General features: G+C 43.2%; 1 non-coding gene across 1 annotated transcript; it reads right to left on the reverse strand.

The window, feature by feature from the left end:
- Positions 1 to 6,568: 6,568 nt before the first annotated feature.
- On the reverse strand, positions 6,569 to 6,640 carry TRNAA-UGC (transfer RNA alanine (anticodon UGC)). The gene has a single exon. It is a non-coding gene; the product is annotated as a tRNA-Ala (tRNA).
- Positions 6,641 to 16,717: the final 10,077 nt, after the last annotated feature.

Below are 16,717 nucleotides of genomic sequence, written 5' to 3' on the forward strand. Positions count from 1 at the left end.
ATTTTCCAAGATCCAGTGTAATGTAGTAGGAAAAGTGTTGGATCGGAACCAGGGAGACCCAGCTTCTAACCCAATGCAACATTGGAGACTATATTCTCCAATGCTACTTATTCCAATCACACTCGCTTAGCTTGACCTACCTCGTAGAAGTGTTGTATGAAGGCATGCCTACACCACCCCGATCCCCACTGGGTAAGGTTAGGATATAAATCAATACGTACATAGAAGAGCCCTGCAGAATCAAACCAGCGGCCCATCTAGTCCAGTATGATATTTCAAACGGTGGACAACCAGTTGTCCTGGTGGGACAACAAACAAGGTAGATAAGCCAAGGCCTTCCTCAATGCCTCCTCCTAGCACTACTAGTCAGAGGTTGACTGCTTCTGAATATGGGGGTTCCCTTTAGTCAGTCAGCATGGCCGCTGACGCACCCCTCTTCCACAAATCTGCCTTGTCCTCTTTGAAAGCCATCTATGCTCCTGACCATCGTCACCTCCACTGACTACACCCTAGACAGGGCCTGGTTGGATGGCCTATGAGCAGGCAAAGTGCCTCTTTCAAAGCTTATTCCAACACGCCTTTGGTGGAAGCAATGAATGAATGTCTCTGATTGGCACCTGGAGGCCATTTTTGTTGCAGGCGTTGCAGTTTTAACTTGGTTTCCATGATTTAACCATGTTTTTAACTGTATCTATTTAGATTTTTAAACCATCTTGGAAAAGCATTGTGGAAAGGCAGGATATAAATATTTCAAATAAATAAGGGGGTCCTACAGGGTCCAGGCAGGCTGTATGGTCTGGCATCCAACTCTCCTCTGAACTTCTAAACAGGGCAGTGGGATAAGGACATTTGACCACATGACCGAAGGGGAAAGGCTGTGGCTCAGAGGAGAGGTATCTGCTCGGCATGTAGAAGGTCCCAGGTTCAATCCCCAGCATCTCAAGTTATAAAAGGAAAAAATAGCTGGTGTGGGGAAAGACCTCTGCCTGAGTCCCTGGAGAGCTGCCGCCAGTCTGAGTAGACAATACTGACCTTGAGGGACCAAGGGTCTGATAAGGCAGCTTCATGTGTTCAGAGACATCTGCTGCACATCATGCTAATTCCATGTGACCAACAGTGTTTAATTGAGCATGCTTGCTGGCTGCAAGGAAAAGGTGTGATTTGACAGAATTGCAGATACTTTTAATGGAAAAATACTGTTCTAAACCAAGACGAGATTCACAATAATACAGTCTTGAAGGATCCGGCAGGAAAGGATATAAATGTTTTGAAAATTAGATGTGGGGAATACGCACCTGTCTCCTCCATCTTGCAAGGATCTTTTCTATCACAGAATTCACTTTATCCACTCCACATTCATTGTGATAGCCTTGAGCAATGGCAATTTAATTTCTCTCCTCGAAGGAGCCGGCCCGGTTCTTTGAGGAAATCAGACTATTTTGCTCACCCTTGATTTAAAAAGGGAGGTGGACAGGCCAGCCAAACACTCAGTTTTAAGGGCGTGATCCAGCAGGAAGTTCTAGGGTTGCCATGTAGACCTGGAGATCTCCTGGAATTACAACCCATCTCCAGATGACAGGAATCTGTTCCCCTGGAGAAAATGGCTGCTTTGGAGGGTGTATTCTATGGCATTATACCCGACTGATGTCCTGCCCTCCCCAGGCTCCACCCCCAAATCTCCAGGAATTTTGTAGCCTGGAGATGGCAACCCTATTCCAGAAGCCATGACAGGGAAAATCACCCAGGACACACAATCCTGTTGAGTGTCTATAAATCACTAGTTTGAGGGGATTTGGACTGTCAATCTCTTTGTTCTTGCTTGATGCTTCTTCTGCCCAACAAATTCTCTTGTTGCCTACCTCAGTAAAACCACAACATTGCTAAGCTAAAAGGCCTGCCCTAGGACACTCAAGAAGTTGGAGAGCAGAGCAGAGCATTCTCCACAGTTCTCTCGCCATCTGTTTAAACCTCACTCCGTCAGTTCCTTCCACACGGTTTGGGCCTTTGCCATCATGAATTAGGCTTTCGCTTACGGACATTTTAGCTAAGCTTTCAAGCAACATAACCCTGCGTCTAATCCAAGCCCATCTTTAATTGATCCCCCCCCCTTCCTCCAAGATCTCACAAGACACCATTGACATGCCTTTCTAAAAATCCATACACAAAATGATAATCTTTCCTGGTAACTTGACAGCGTTAACAATGTGAATTGAAGGCAGCCATTGCCGATTACAGGTAATTCAGAAAGAAACTGAAGGCCCCAAACAACAATAAAAGGGCGGGGAAACCATAAAGCCGAAACAGATTAACTTGCAAAAATTCTCCTCTGAATTGTGCATAAGTGAGCAGTGCATCAGGAAAATTTTCTCAGCATTGAGCTCCAGCACAGTGTTGTGCTTAGAGTGCCAAGCAAGGATCTAGGAGATCCAAGTTCGAATCCCCACTTTGCCATGGAAGTTCTCTGGGTGAACTTGAGTGAAGCACACATTCTCAGCCTAACAGACTTCACAGGATGGTTGTGAGGTAAAATGGAGGAAAGGAGAGCAATGTAAGCTATTTTGAGTACCCACTGGGGAGAAAGGCAGGGTATAAAGGAGGTAAATAAATAGATTGTGGGTTCAGAACAGAAAGAAGTGCCAATGAGCAGAACTACAAGTGACAAAAGGCACAGGTTGGACACTTGTCAGCTTCCCTCAAGTTTTGATGGGAAATGTAGGCATCCTAGTCTTGTAGCTTGGCTCTCCGACTGCTGTCCAATGGACTTTTCAACTGTCACTTTTCCAACATTCTGCCAAGCTGCCTACATTTCCCATCAAAACTTGAGGGAAGCTGGCAAGTGTCCAATCTGTGCCTTTTGTCACTTGTAGTTCCGCTCAATGTCTGCCTTTTGACTTAATTACCAGCAGTGAGAGACAGCTTCACAGTTTGAAAAGTTTTTTATTGGGTTAGAACATTGTTATTTTTACATTACAATCAATTTTCCCCTAATTTTTCGTTTCTAACCCCCTCCCTTTCCCCCCCTTTTATTGACTTCCAACAGCTTTCCCACCCTCTGTCCCTTTTCCCTTACTTCTATTAAATTCCTCTATCTAAAACAGATATACATTCTCCATTATATTAAGCAGTACATCTTTAACTCCCTTACTTATTATACACCCAAACTATACGTCTTTAGATAAACAATTTATCCCATTTCCCAGTTTTGAATATTTCTATATAAACCTATATATCATAAACCATAAAAATTTCCCACATTTAAATCAAACAATTTGATTTGTTCTCTATGTATTACTCATTTCATCTTTTTATGGTAATTCTATATAACTCCTCAGATACTCAATCAATTTAACTCTTCTATACATTCAGTTTGGTGCATATAAATCTTGTCAAAAAAAGAAAATATTGTTAGTTAGTCAATCCTCATGTTTAAACCTTATCATTAATTATTCTCTATCAGTTAACCTATACATATCTATATATATCTCAATCAATTAATCTAACTGCTTATAAATTCACATTTCTCTTCCTCCCCCGGTAAAGTCACCCCTCTCTTTTATACTTTTATTATACTTCAATAGTTCTCAAACTGCCACAGTTTTCCTCCCACCTCCCATTTCTTCTCCAGATATTGTTTCAGCTTCTCCCAGTCTGTGTTAAACTGCCCTGGGTCCAGATCTCTCAGTTTTCTTGTCATCTTGTCCATTTCAGCCATATACAGCAATTTGTAGATCCAATCTTCAATAGTTGGCACTTCTTGTACTTTCCATTTCTGCACATACAAAAGTCTAGCTGCTGCAGTCATATAAAAAATCAACGTCCTATGATGGGCTGGAATTCCCTCCATTCCCAAGTTTAGCAGCAGGAGTTCTGGGTTCTTATTTATTTGAAACTGTAAAATTTCACTCATTTCTCTTATTATTTCCCCCCAGAACTGCCTAGCTACCTCACACGACCACCACATATGATAGAGGGAGCCCTCATGTTTCTTACATTTCCAGCATTTATTAGAAGTATTCAAGTTCCCTAGCGCAATCTTCTTTGGTGTCATGTACCAACGATAGATCATTTTGAAAATGTTCTCTTTAATATTGATACATGTCGTTGTCTTCATTGTAGTTTTCCACAAGTATTCCCATGCCTCCATTGTTATTTCTTTATTGAAATTTATAGCCCATTTCACCATCTGTGTTTTAACTATCTCATCCTCAGTATACCATTTCAACAGTACTTGGTATACCTTGGATATTCTTTTCTTGTCTTCTTTAAGAAGGGTCTGCTCTAGTTCCGAGTTCTCTGTTCGTATGCCCCCTTTTACAGAGTCCGAATTGTATAAATCTCTAATCTGTCTGTACTGGAACCAATCGTAATTAGGTGATAGTTCCTCTTGCGTCTTTATTCTAAGTTTAGATACTTCAATTTTAGTTATTTTTTTGTATGTTAAACATTGTTGTTCATTATCAACAGCTCTCGGATCTATCACCTCGTATGGAACCACCCACAAGGGGGTTCCTTCTTGTAAGTAAATTCTGTACTTCTTCCAGATTGTATATAAACTTCTCCTTACAAAATGATGTAGGAACATCGAGTTGACCTTTACTTTGTCGTGCCATAGGTATGCGTGCCATCCAAAGATTTTTTTATATCCCTCTAGGGCTAATAGTTTCTTATTCTTTAACGTCATCCACTCTTTTAACCAAACTAGGCAGATTGCATCATGATAAAGTCTCAAGTTGGGCAGTTGCATTCCGCCTCTTTCCTTTGCATCTTGTAGAACTTTAACTTTCACTCGAGGCTTCTTGCCTGCCCAAACAAAATCTGATATTTTCCTCTGCCATTTTTCAAATTGTTTAGAGTCTCTGATGATTGGTATTGTCTGTAGCAAAAACATTACTCTTGGTAACACATTCATCTTAACTGCTGCAATCCTGCCCAACCATGACAGATTCAGTCTATTCCATTTGATCAAGTCTCTCTCTATCTGAGTCCATAATTTTTCATAATTATTCTTGAACAAATCTATATTTTTTGCAGTCAGCTCAACTCCCAAATATTTCACCTTACTAGTTACTTCACAGTCCGTTGTTTCCATTAACAATTGTTGTTTCTGCTTAGTCATGTTTTTGCATAATATCTTTGACTTCTTTTTGTTAATGAAGAAACCTGCCAAGTCACCAAACTCCTTGATCTTATCTATCACTTTTGGCATGTTCTCCAATGGATCTTCTACAATTAACATTATGTCATCAGCAAATGCTCTAACCTTGTATGAATAGTCCTTTATTTTCATTCCTCGTATTTCCTCATCTTGTCGTATTTCCTCATCTTCACAGTTTGGATGCAAATAGTGGAAACGATCATAGAGAGTCCTGGATTGACAAACAGCCCCTTGGTTTCCAGTTTAATTTGGAAATTCGCTGATCTCCACCTGATCTACCAGCTGGGCAAAGCTGGCCTGCTCCCAAGAGAATGTCTTGCTGCACTCTAAATGTGGTGGTGTGAGAATCACTGCTTGCACTAATGGATTTACGTTATGGGACCATCTCCTGACACATCAAATACTCCCCCAATATTCACTGAACATTTGTCAAATATCTGATTTGACTCTCCACCTCCAAATGAAGATGCAAAAACCAAAGTATTGGAGCTCTGTACTGAGTCTGACCATTGGTCTATCAAAGTCGGTCTTGACTACTTGGATTAACAGTGGCTATCCAGGGTCTTTGGTGGAGGTCTTTGACATAAACACCAATCAGAAGCTACCACAGAACTAAATCAGAAGAAAAGATTGTATACCCCCCCCCCCGTGGTATACAATAAATAGTATAAATATAGATTATTTCAACAAATGCAAAAAGTGCTGATGTGCCAAAGTGCTACAAGAACAATTAGTCAATTTCCTAAATATCATATACGAAAGTCAATAAATAGATGGTCAATAAATAACATGAGTTATAACGGCCAAGATACACAGTATAAAACAGACATACAAAATATTCACATATCAACCTCAGTCTCAATGATAAAGTGAAATGTATGGAATAATAATTTTTTCTTCTCTCCTACTGCAGCAAAAGAATGCATGCACTCGAACATAAAGCATCTTCTTGGATCCGAGGTAAGTAAACAATCTTAAAGTATAGTGGCCTAATCAGCTTTTAATTCTTGTTTTACAGGTTACCTCTGACATACTACCTAACTAGAGATGCTGAGTATTCAACCTGGCACTCTCTGAATGTAAAGTAGATGCTCCTCCACTGAGCTACAACCTCTCCTTAAAAAAATCTGCCTTACACCATTGGTTTATTGTCTACTCTAAATGGCAACAGAGCTCCAGGTGTTTGGGGGATCTTTCACACAACCTACCACTTGATCTTTCTAACTGGAAATACTGGGGGTTAAGCCTGGGATCTTTTGTATACCATGCAGATGTTCTGTCCCTGAGCCCTGGCCTCTTCCCAAATGAACCTGCCTTACCTTGAGCCAGACCATGGGTCTATTGAAGTCAGTATTGTCTACTCTGATTGGCCTTGGTATCTCAGGTCAAGGTCTCCTACCTGATCCTTCAAACTGGAGATGACAGGGTTTGAACCTGGGACCTTCTACATGCAAAGCAGACGCTCTGCCACTGAGCCACAGCTCCTCCTTCACTACTAAGCCAAGGATAGGGCTTCTTAAACACATCCATACCTGCTAATTGGTCTGGAAGTACGAGATAACAAATCACACATCCATGCTTTCCCCTCTTATTAAGAGAGGAAACAAAACCCACCTACCCTGTGCGAGTCCTGGATGAGAAGCAAGCATACTGTAACATTTGATGTCGACATTTAACCATATTAGATCCTCCACATCTAACACAATTTAGCTATTAAGTGATATGCAATGGTATTTGCATTTTGACAGCAAGCACAACAAGCTATTTTGTATCTGACTGTGTATGATAGAAGGCAACAGGTATTTTAGTATAATCAATGCTATTTGGTAATTAACTTACAATGGTTAAGTGTTCTTTAAAATCTTCTTGTCACAAACACTCACACAAAGTAGATTTTAAAAATCCTTTGGATAAACCACCTTGATATAAACTAGACACAAACAAGTACACGAAAGACGAACAGCAATTCTTGAGTCACGTTCCCACGCTCAGGCATATCAGTTTTGTAAAATTTCAATTAGATTTTGTTTTGCAGGTTCTCTGGTTAAGCTAATGGGATGTGCTGCAAACCGCGGTGTTGTTCAGAACCCCTTGTAGGCAAAATGAAGCAATGATCTCTGCGGAGTATCCTCCCCCCATACATAAGTACCTAAAAACACAAAGACATGCTCATTGCAGAAAATGCAGTTACTGGGGCAAGGGAACGTAATACTTATAGCAAGGAAAACACAAATGAATTTGGGATAAGCATAAATAGGATGCTCTCGATTCCATTAGCAAGAAGCTGCCTTTTCTGCCTATACCTCATTATTATGAGCATGGGGGAAACGTCAGCAGCTCACAGATTTGGACAGCCCCATAGCTCTTTGCAGCAGTATGGGGAAAAAACACCCTGTGGTAAGTCGTCCAGAAACTAAACAACCCACATATACATGTGGCTCCATAAATTATATATTCAGGCAGTTCAGAAGCAGCCGGGTTGCCCCTTGCAAGGAAGGACATTTGTCACAGGTCTGCAGGAACGGCAGGCAAGCTAGCTTCTATTCTGTACTGAAGAAAGTTCTCGGTTTTCCCCCCCGAGATCCAAGGCATGGATAACTTGTTCTGTTAGGACACATTGGACCACAGTATTGATTCATTTATGTCTTTCAACTATACCCACCTTCCTCCCCAACCAGGACCCAAAGCAGCTTGCGTTGTTCTCCTCTCCTCACAACGACTCTGTGAGGGAGGTTAGGCTGCGAATGAGTGAGTGGCCAAAGGTCACCCAGTGAGTTTCCATGGCAGAGTGGAAATTCGAACCTGGGTCTCCTAGATCCTAGTCTGATACTCTAACCACTGCAGCACACTGCCTCTGAACCCAAGAAGAGGGGACAAATGACAGATGGCTTTTGTGTCCATATGCTGTGTGTGAGCTTTCCAGAGGAGAGGGACTGTGGCTCAGCGGAAGAGCATCCACTTTACATGGAGATTGGATCCAGAGGAGTTAGCTGTGTTAGTCTGTAGTTGCAAAATAGTAAAAAGTCCAGTAGCACCTTTAAGTCTAACCAACTTTATTGAGGCATAAGCTTGTGAGAACCACAGCTCTCTTTGTCAGATTCATGCATAATAATAATAATAACATTCGATTTATATACCGCCCTTCAGGACAACTTAATGCCCACTCAGAGCGGTTTACAAAGTGTTATTATTCATCTGATGAAGAGTGCTGTGGTTCTCGAAAGCTTATGAGTTAATCAAGTTGAATAGTCTTAAAGGTGCTACTGGACTTTTTACTATTGCATGGAGAAGGACCCAGTTTTTTTTAAGGTACTGGGAATGTGAAAGACCTCGACCCAAGACCTTGGAGACCCTAAATAGACAAGACTGACCTATGGTCTAACCCTGTGTTAGCAGGGACCTCTTACCTGTATGAATATAGACTTCAGCACGTAGCACTTTAAGTGAAAGCTCCTTGTCCAGGCTAATGAATTGTATTAGCAATTGATGCTGCCGAGTATTGTGGGTCGCGTGTCTGGTTGTCATGCTCAATATAAGTAATGGCGTTTTATAAATCACACTTAATGACATTGCTGTAAATATATCTACTGTTTATTGTGGTGCTAGTTAGTTTTCACAAAAATTCTTCGGTTTCTCTATTGTCTCGTCGTGATACTCTCCTGCTTGGCTACTACGGTCTAACTCAGCAGGAGCAGTTTCTTCTGCTCAATTTGACCAGCTGCCCCTAGAACGAGAACGCTGGGCCATGTGGACCTCGCTTTGAGCTACAAGTCAACCCTTACAGTCTGATATCAAAGCCAGCCATATCTCTTCTAACTGGCAGATGCCTTCAAGGGTCTTTCACATCATCTCCTACCTGATCCTTTTAACTGGAGCTGCCGGGGGTTGGACTTTGGACCTTCTGCATGCCAAGAAGTGGCTCCAGCACTCAGCCACAGCCCCTCTTTAAATGAAACTGATTTATACTGAATCAGGTCTATCAAGGTCAACCTTGTCTACTCTGGCTGGCAGCTGCTCTCCAGGGTCTCAGGAGGCGGCCTTTCACATCATTTGCTATCTGATCCTTTTAACTGAATATGCCAGGGATTGAACCTGAGACTTTCTGCATGCAAGGCAAAGGCTCCACCACTGAGCCACAGCCTCTTGCTTATTCTTTTTGAAAAACAAATATGAAATGCTGTGTTTGCATCGCAAGGCTTGCTCTGTTGACTGATTGCACTACTGCACACATACACACACACACACACACCGGTTTGGTCTTTCCCAAACCATAAGACCATCAGAGGAGGATCTGGGGCAGATGCTGCAACCATTCGTGGTAAGAAGTTTGGTGTCAAGGCCCACAGCAGCTCTCTGTCTCTAGACCTTCCAGTTCCAAGAAACCTCATGGAGCTATCTTTTTTGCTTTTCAGGACAACTACCTCATCCACTCCCCACTCTGGTTTTTCTCAAACCCTTTCTTGCACTTCACTGGAAGTGCCATGCGCACTGCATGTGCCATGCATACGACAGCATGTCACTAACAGGAAGAACATTTTGAAAATCAGAAGCGGCACATAAGTTAGATTTCCCTCCTCCATATTTCCTTTGAAGTCTTGCAGGGTGCACCCTCTATCTGTTTCTTGACTCTGGAGACAGATTCTTTCTAGCCACACAGCAAGGATATCTCAGCTGATAGATTCACTGCCCAGGCAACTTCGCTGGGGGAATCTGCCCTCCGACCCCAGGATCAAGAGGCTGGCTGTCCCTTGAAAGAACTATACAGCTTGGGACCAGCACTGGGACCACCTATTCGCATACAAACCTGACCCAAAAAGTCATCTTCCAAGGCCCTGCTTTGGGCGCTCCTGCCTTTCGAGATTAGGCAGGTTGCAACCCAACAGAGGGCCTTCTCAGTCGTGGCACCAAAAATACAGAATCCTCTCTTCCCAGGGATTTTCATCTATCCCTTTCAGTTGTTGTCTTCCGCCAGTGGGTGAAAACTTTGTTTCATCTGGCATTCCCTCAATGAAACAAAGGTTATTTCTGTACGAGCTTTCATAAGTCATGCTCACTTCTTCAGACACGTAGAGATCAAACTAGGAATCTTACTTGAGGGGGGGTGGATTAGAAGGGAAGAGTTGAAGTTAAGAGTGGATTCCATCATGACCCTCGATGATCTCGCCTTCCTGCCTGAGGTTTTAATCACTGTTTGTTTGTTTTTGTGTGCTTTTATATATGTATTTTAACTCTGGCTTTCATTGTCTTTAGGATGAGTTTTTATAATGCTAGTTTGAGCTGCCTCAGCGGCCTTGACGTGGTAGAAAAGTGTGGTACTCGCATTGTAAATAAAATAAAAATAAAATCTCTCTTTTAGAAAGACAGCGAAGCTCACCATGTTGAGAAACTGATCTGGGGGAAAAAATCTAATCACCCTGCTGGGCTAATTTCATTTTGCTGTTAGATTTCCCTCGGTATGTCATTTTAGAAATATTGCATACTTTTGTATGGTGCTTACACGGAAGCCCCTACAAGAGCTCTTTTGCTGGAAATTTGCAATTTTTTAAAAAAAAAACACAAAAAAACTAAACCATGATCTTCAATTATGTCACAGCTGTGCCTGCTACGAGATCCCTCCATTGGGACCCACCAGCCGAGTAAGTTTTAAAAGCTACATTTAGTGATCATTTCAACAGAGCTGCTTACTCAGGATCACTTTGCCAGGCTCCATTTTTACTGTCAAGCAATTTTACCAACGGGCTACTTAATCCCCCCGGCCTCATTATATAATGAAGAAACGAGCACTCCAAACAATACATCGCATCATCGGCTGGGATTAAATATCACCTCAATCAATGTTGCTGTTCATCAGACAACACAGTCAATCATTTGACTGAGCAATGCTCCGAGTATTAGCTTACGGTTAAACATTCGCAACCTCGCAGGCTCCAGAATGTAGTAACAATAAAAGGAGAGGATAATGCTGGTTCACTTGATTCCCTGGCCAAGAATCTTGCCTGCACAGCAAGGTGCTGGGACCACAGACGTGAACCCCAGAGTCTTTACAAGGTAATGTGCTACCTAGGATATAGTTAGCACTCAACTTCAAATGAAACAACAGACTTGTGCCTAAGCTAAACTGTAGACGGGAGCTTGAATGAACAAATGCGCCTCTGTACAGAAAGGAATGCCGACTCATAAAAATCTACCATGAGAGGGAGAAAGCTAGACTAGAATGCTTTCTCTTGTTCATGCTCGATTGTTATATGCAAGGGTTTTTTTTGTTTTGCAATGAGGAGCATTTGTGCATAATTAAATTGTGCAATTCGTTGCGGAGGGACGTCAAGCCAGCACAAGCACAGATGGCTTTCAAAGGGTTTAGGAATGGCCCGATACGCAGAGGAGAGGTCCATCAGCAGCTGCTATTAACCATGGTGACTAAATGGAACCTCCGCATCCAGCAGCAGTTAACCACTGAATTTCCGCATTAGGAGACGGCATCAAACAAAGCCCTCTGTGCCCTGTTGTGTAACCTCTCCAGGGCAAGTGGTTGGCCAGTGTGCGAGGCAGGACACAGGAAAAAATGGACCTCTAGTCTGATCCAGGAGGGCACCTCTTATGAGCAGTCTGAAGCGACAGAGACAAATAACCAGAAGGGAGCTTAGAGGCCATCTAGTCCAGCCCACTGCTCACTGCTGGAGATTCAAAGCTAGGCAGAGGTCTGTCTTCTCCCTTGCTTTAGATGAGAACTAGGTTTTTGGAGGGGCACGATAGAAATCTATACCAGGGGTCCCCAATGTGCTTGTAGACGCCATGGAGCTCACCAAGTGTTTTTAGAAAGTGGATGAGACCAGGTAGGTCTTTTGTGCAGCAGGGCTTCTGACTGGCCAATGGAAATCTGATTGGCTGTGTGGATTAAAATCAAGGAGTTGGGGGGCAGCAACTGCCACCCCAGTGATGGTTTTATTCTGTCTCTCACACACCCTTCTTTCCCAGTGCATTTTTTACAAAGTGACTCTTCTTGTACCCTGCGCTTTTCGGTGAGTGTGTGACCGTGCCTCCTGCGGCTTCTGTTTTGTGACTGGCTCTGCCTCCCATGGTGGCCAGTTTGTGGTTGTGGCCATCACCCTGCAGCAAAATGCCAAAGGTGCCCACAGGCTCAAAAATGTTGGGGACCCCTGGTCTATACAATGATGAGAGAGACAGAGACAGAGAGTCAGAACATCTCTCTCTCTCTCTCTCTCTCATAATGCTAGTATTCTGGACTAGAAGGTTATTCCAGGAAATTAATTTACTACAGATTGGCAGTAAACACTAGGGAAACCAGCCAAAGAAAATTCTGCATTGCATAATATATGTTTAACATATAGAATTCCATTACCAAAAGTGGGGGGGGGGGGAAGTGGCTAAAAACTTGAATTGCTTTGAACAACAAAGAGAGCGTGACTGGCCCCTAGTCACCCAGTGAGCTTCCATGGCAGAGTGGAGATTAGAAACTGGGTCTCCCAGATCCTGGTCTGATACTCTAACCCAGGGGTCATTTCGTAGAAAAAGAGCTGGAGGAACTCATTAGCATGACTCATTAGCATATGCCACGCCCATTGACAGCAGTGTGCCATTAGCATAACTGATTTGCATGTGCCACACACCCCTGACATCAGCTATCATGGCTGTTTTTAACCCAATCCTGGCCCATTCAGGGCCGAAATTGGGCCCAAAATGGCAAAAAGGGGCTGAAAAGGGGCCCAAAATGGTCAGGATCAGGCCACTAATGAGCGGGAGAGTGATCCACCACCTGTCAGAGGTCCGATCCGGGCCATTTTGGCCCCAATCCAGGCTGAAACGGGCCCAAAATGGCTGAGAGTCAAGTGGGCGAGGCCACCTGACATGTGACCTCTTTGGGGAACTGCCGGAACTGCGTTCCTGTGCATTCCCCCTTGAAATGAGCCCTGCTCTAACTACTACATCATATTGACTCTCAAATTTCTTCACATTTCAAATTTATTTATTTATTTAACCTAAGCAGGGTACTTGGCTGCCTTTTAGTACCTCCCTCCAGTCCCTACCTTCCTCACCTCACAACTTCTTCTGACTTCTTTGACATCACAAAGGTTCAGCCAATCAAAATGCGACATGTGGAACAAAGGCATTAACCAGAGCCTGTCAACCTTTCCAGCGACTGGAAGAAAAAGATTTTATCATTCTTTTGATGGGAGAAAACAGGGATCAGTGAGATTTCACGTCTAGGGAAGGAGTTTGATTGAGACAAACGGGTCTGCAATTTTGAGAATCAAAGCTTTAAATGACTCCTGGGAGTGTGTTATTATTGATGGGAGTGGGCAGAAAATAAGCACTGTTCTTTATTTAGGAAACCTTCTCTGTTTCAAGTGTGCTTTAGCAAGGCTGAAGGGATTAAAAGGTTCTCAAACAGAGCAGCTTTACATACTCAACCCAACAGATTGTGCAATATTGCATGAAGTGTTAAATCCCACTGGATTGGCCTTGCCTTCAAGAATCCCATCACCATTTATTTCATTAAAGGACATGGTGGCAGCAGTGGGGAAAGCAGGCCTTTTGTCCAGCCAGGATCCTGGCTGGCCACAACTCTCTGGCCCATATACCACCATTTTCTTGGACTACATAGAGACACAGGGGTGACCAGTACAATCCCACACTATATGAACACACAAAGCTGGCCTGAATCAGAACCCTTGGTCCATCAAAGTAAGTATTGTCTACTGGCAGCGGTTCTCTGAGGTCTCAGGCAGAGGCATTTCACATCACCTACCATGAGATCCTTTTAACTGGACATGCTGAGGATTGAGCCTGAGACCTTATACATGCCAAGCAGATGTTCTTAACTGAGCCACAGCCCCTCTCCACACCTAGGCAGCTACGGCTTCCACAGGGCAGAATCCGGACTAGTGCCAGAAAAATTAGTTAAAGGGAATGTCAGATGAATGAATCGGTCTCTTCTGACCACACCATCAGGACTGGCAACTGTGGTAGTTGGAACCTCAGGTTCATATATACAAGGATGCTCATGTGGACCCAGCCCACAGTTTAACCAGCACCCTCTTGACCTGTGAGCCTGCTGCAACGAATTACCCAACATGTCAACTCAGACAGATAGGCATATCTCCTGACTTGTTCTGGCCAACTGTGGGTAAAGAGGCTTTCTGTAATGTGTGAACTGAAACTTTGAGCCTCCCTGTCTACCTTTAAAATAAATCCCCCTGCTTGTACCCATATGATACAGATCTCTCCCATCTGACAGAACCTGTTATATATCTACCAACGGAACAGAACATTTGAGGCATCCAAAAAATAGAGTTGTTACTCGTGAAATCTTCTGTCCCCTGTGGGACAGGCGCCGTAACCATCCTTGCTGTTTCGGCCGCAGCAGACTAACACAGCTAGCTCTCCGGAAGTCTTCTCTCTCAGTGTCTCTTTTCACGGGCCGGTTGAGTGACAGGGACCTCTAATATTCTTACACTTCCTCACCTTCTTTCCTTGGCATGGTTATGACTCATGTAAGTCCCCCCATCCTACAGTGGATTAATTTTACCCCAAAGAACAAATTAAATATCTCCCTTGAATAAATCTGCTGGAAAAAACCCAAAACACGGTGCACGTATCTAAGGGCAGGCTGAAAGTGAGTGTGTGTGTGTATCACTTTTACACATGCCCGACTTTCAAGCATGAAATCCATATTTAAATTTCATACTCAGGTTTCTGACTCTATAGCAGTCACTCCAGAGCCGTATCTTGGTATTTGCAGCCAGGAGATGCTTTTAACAAAATGCACTGGGAGGGAACAAAACCAAGCTTCAGTCGCTATCGAGCTGGAAAAAAAATTCATGAATTTTTACTCTTGTGTAAGGCTAGAGGGAGAGCATTCAGATGTCTTCTCACCAAAAGGCAATACAATTTGAGATAAGTCCCCAAATCGCTCAGTGTTGGGAATCTTTAAACTCTGGTGAGAAATGAAGAGAATTTGGGATCACCTCAGACTTTAACTAAATACTTCTAACCGCCAAAGATTACAGAACGCTATTTGAAAGGAATCAGAATATTTTCTCAACAGCAGAAACGGGGAGGGGAGGTAACCGCAACTGAAAACAGGAGAGAAAAAAGAAGAGACAAATATTTCTCTCTAGGTTGCTTATGAGCACATAAATCAAATGCCAAAATCTGCTTTATGAAACACTGCACTAAGGGGAAAAAATGCCAACAGGTATATAGTCAAATTAACTTCCCATTTACACTAGAATTAGCCTATATAAAATTCGTTTCCATTTAATGGGATTGCCAAAATTCTTGCTAAATCCACAGCAGATTGCTTCATTGAAAAAGCATGCCCTTTAACATTTGGATTTCACAGGCTTCAGTCATTGTTAGATGGCTCAACATTATTATTTACTGCATTCTATGGGGCCACGTAGCACTGAAAAGAACAAGAAAAATACGTGGTCTCCAACAGCACTGTTCAGGATCGTCTTCAGACGGTTATGATCCAAGGACAACATACCCAAGGATTTTGTGCCTATGTTTCTGATAAGCAAATATATTTGGGAGCAAGAATACTGTGGTGGGCTATCTAGCTCTCTCAGAATTAGGATTGCCAACCTCTTGGTAGGGCCCAGAGATCTCTCAGAATTACAAACTGATCTCCAGAATACAGAGATCAGTCCTCCTGGAGGAAATGACAGCTTCAGAGGGTGGACTCTGTGACATCACATCCCCCTGCTGAATTCCCTCACCTCCCTCCCATTCCCCAGGCTTCAACTCTACCCACATTTCCAGGAATTTCCCAAACCAGAAAGTGCCATAGACAATTCCCAAGATTCCTACAATAACCTGAAAGATTAATGATGGGCATTTTTTTACATTTATTTTTTATTTACTTGATTTATAGTCGGGCTGTCTCACCAAGACTCAAGGCGGATTGCACAATGTAAATCAATGTAATGATAAGATGAGACATCTAATTAGCAATGCAATAAGGGCCAGGATTACAGACATTTGAAACAACGGAAAAGGCAAGAAGCAGCAGACATGATACATCTAACAGTGCAGACCACGGCCTTACACAAGTAGGAGCAGGAAAATACATACAGCAACAGATAATATGAAATCCACATCCTATGCAGATAGATCATCAAGAGATCATACGAAAGCAGTGTAGACTGTGGAGCATACCTAGGGTGGGAAATTCCTGGAGATTTGGGGGTGGAACCAGGGAAGGGCAAGGGTTGGGATGGGAGGAAGCTCAGCAGGGTATAATGCCGTACAGACCACCCTCTAGAGCTGCCACTTTCTCTAGAGGAACTGATATCGGTTGCCTGGAGATTGGGTGTGATTCTGGGAGACCTCCAGGCCCCTCCTGGAGGTTGGCAACTCTAGGCACGCCAAGGCTGTTCTGCTCACCAGGTCCAGAACAGGGTAGCCATGCTTTCTCCTTCCATTCTGATGCAGAGTGATTTGTGGTTGGTTACCACGAGAGCTTCGCCTTATTGCTAGCTTTCCCACTGGTAGGATTTGAACCCCATCCCCTCCTCCTCCTTACGAGAATGTTTCTCC

This window comes from Eublepharis macularius, chromosome 12 (genome assembly GCF_028583425.1).
Source record: "Eublepharis macularius isolate TG4126 chromosome 12, MPM_Emac_v1.0, whole genome shotgun sequence".
Classification (NCBI taxonomy): Eukaryota; Metazoa; Chordata; class Lepidosauria; order Squamata; family Eublepharidae; genus Eublepharis; species Eublepharis macularius.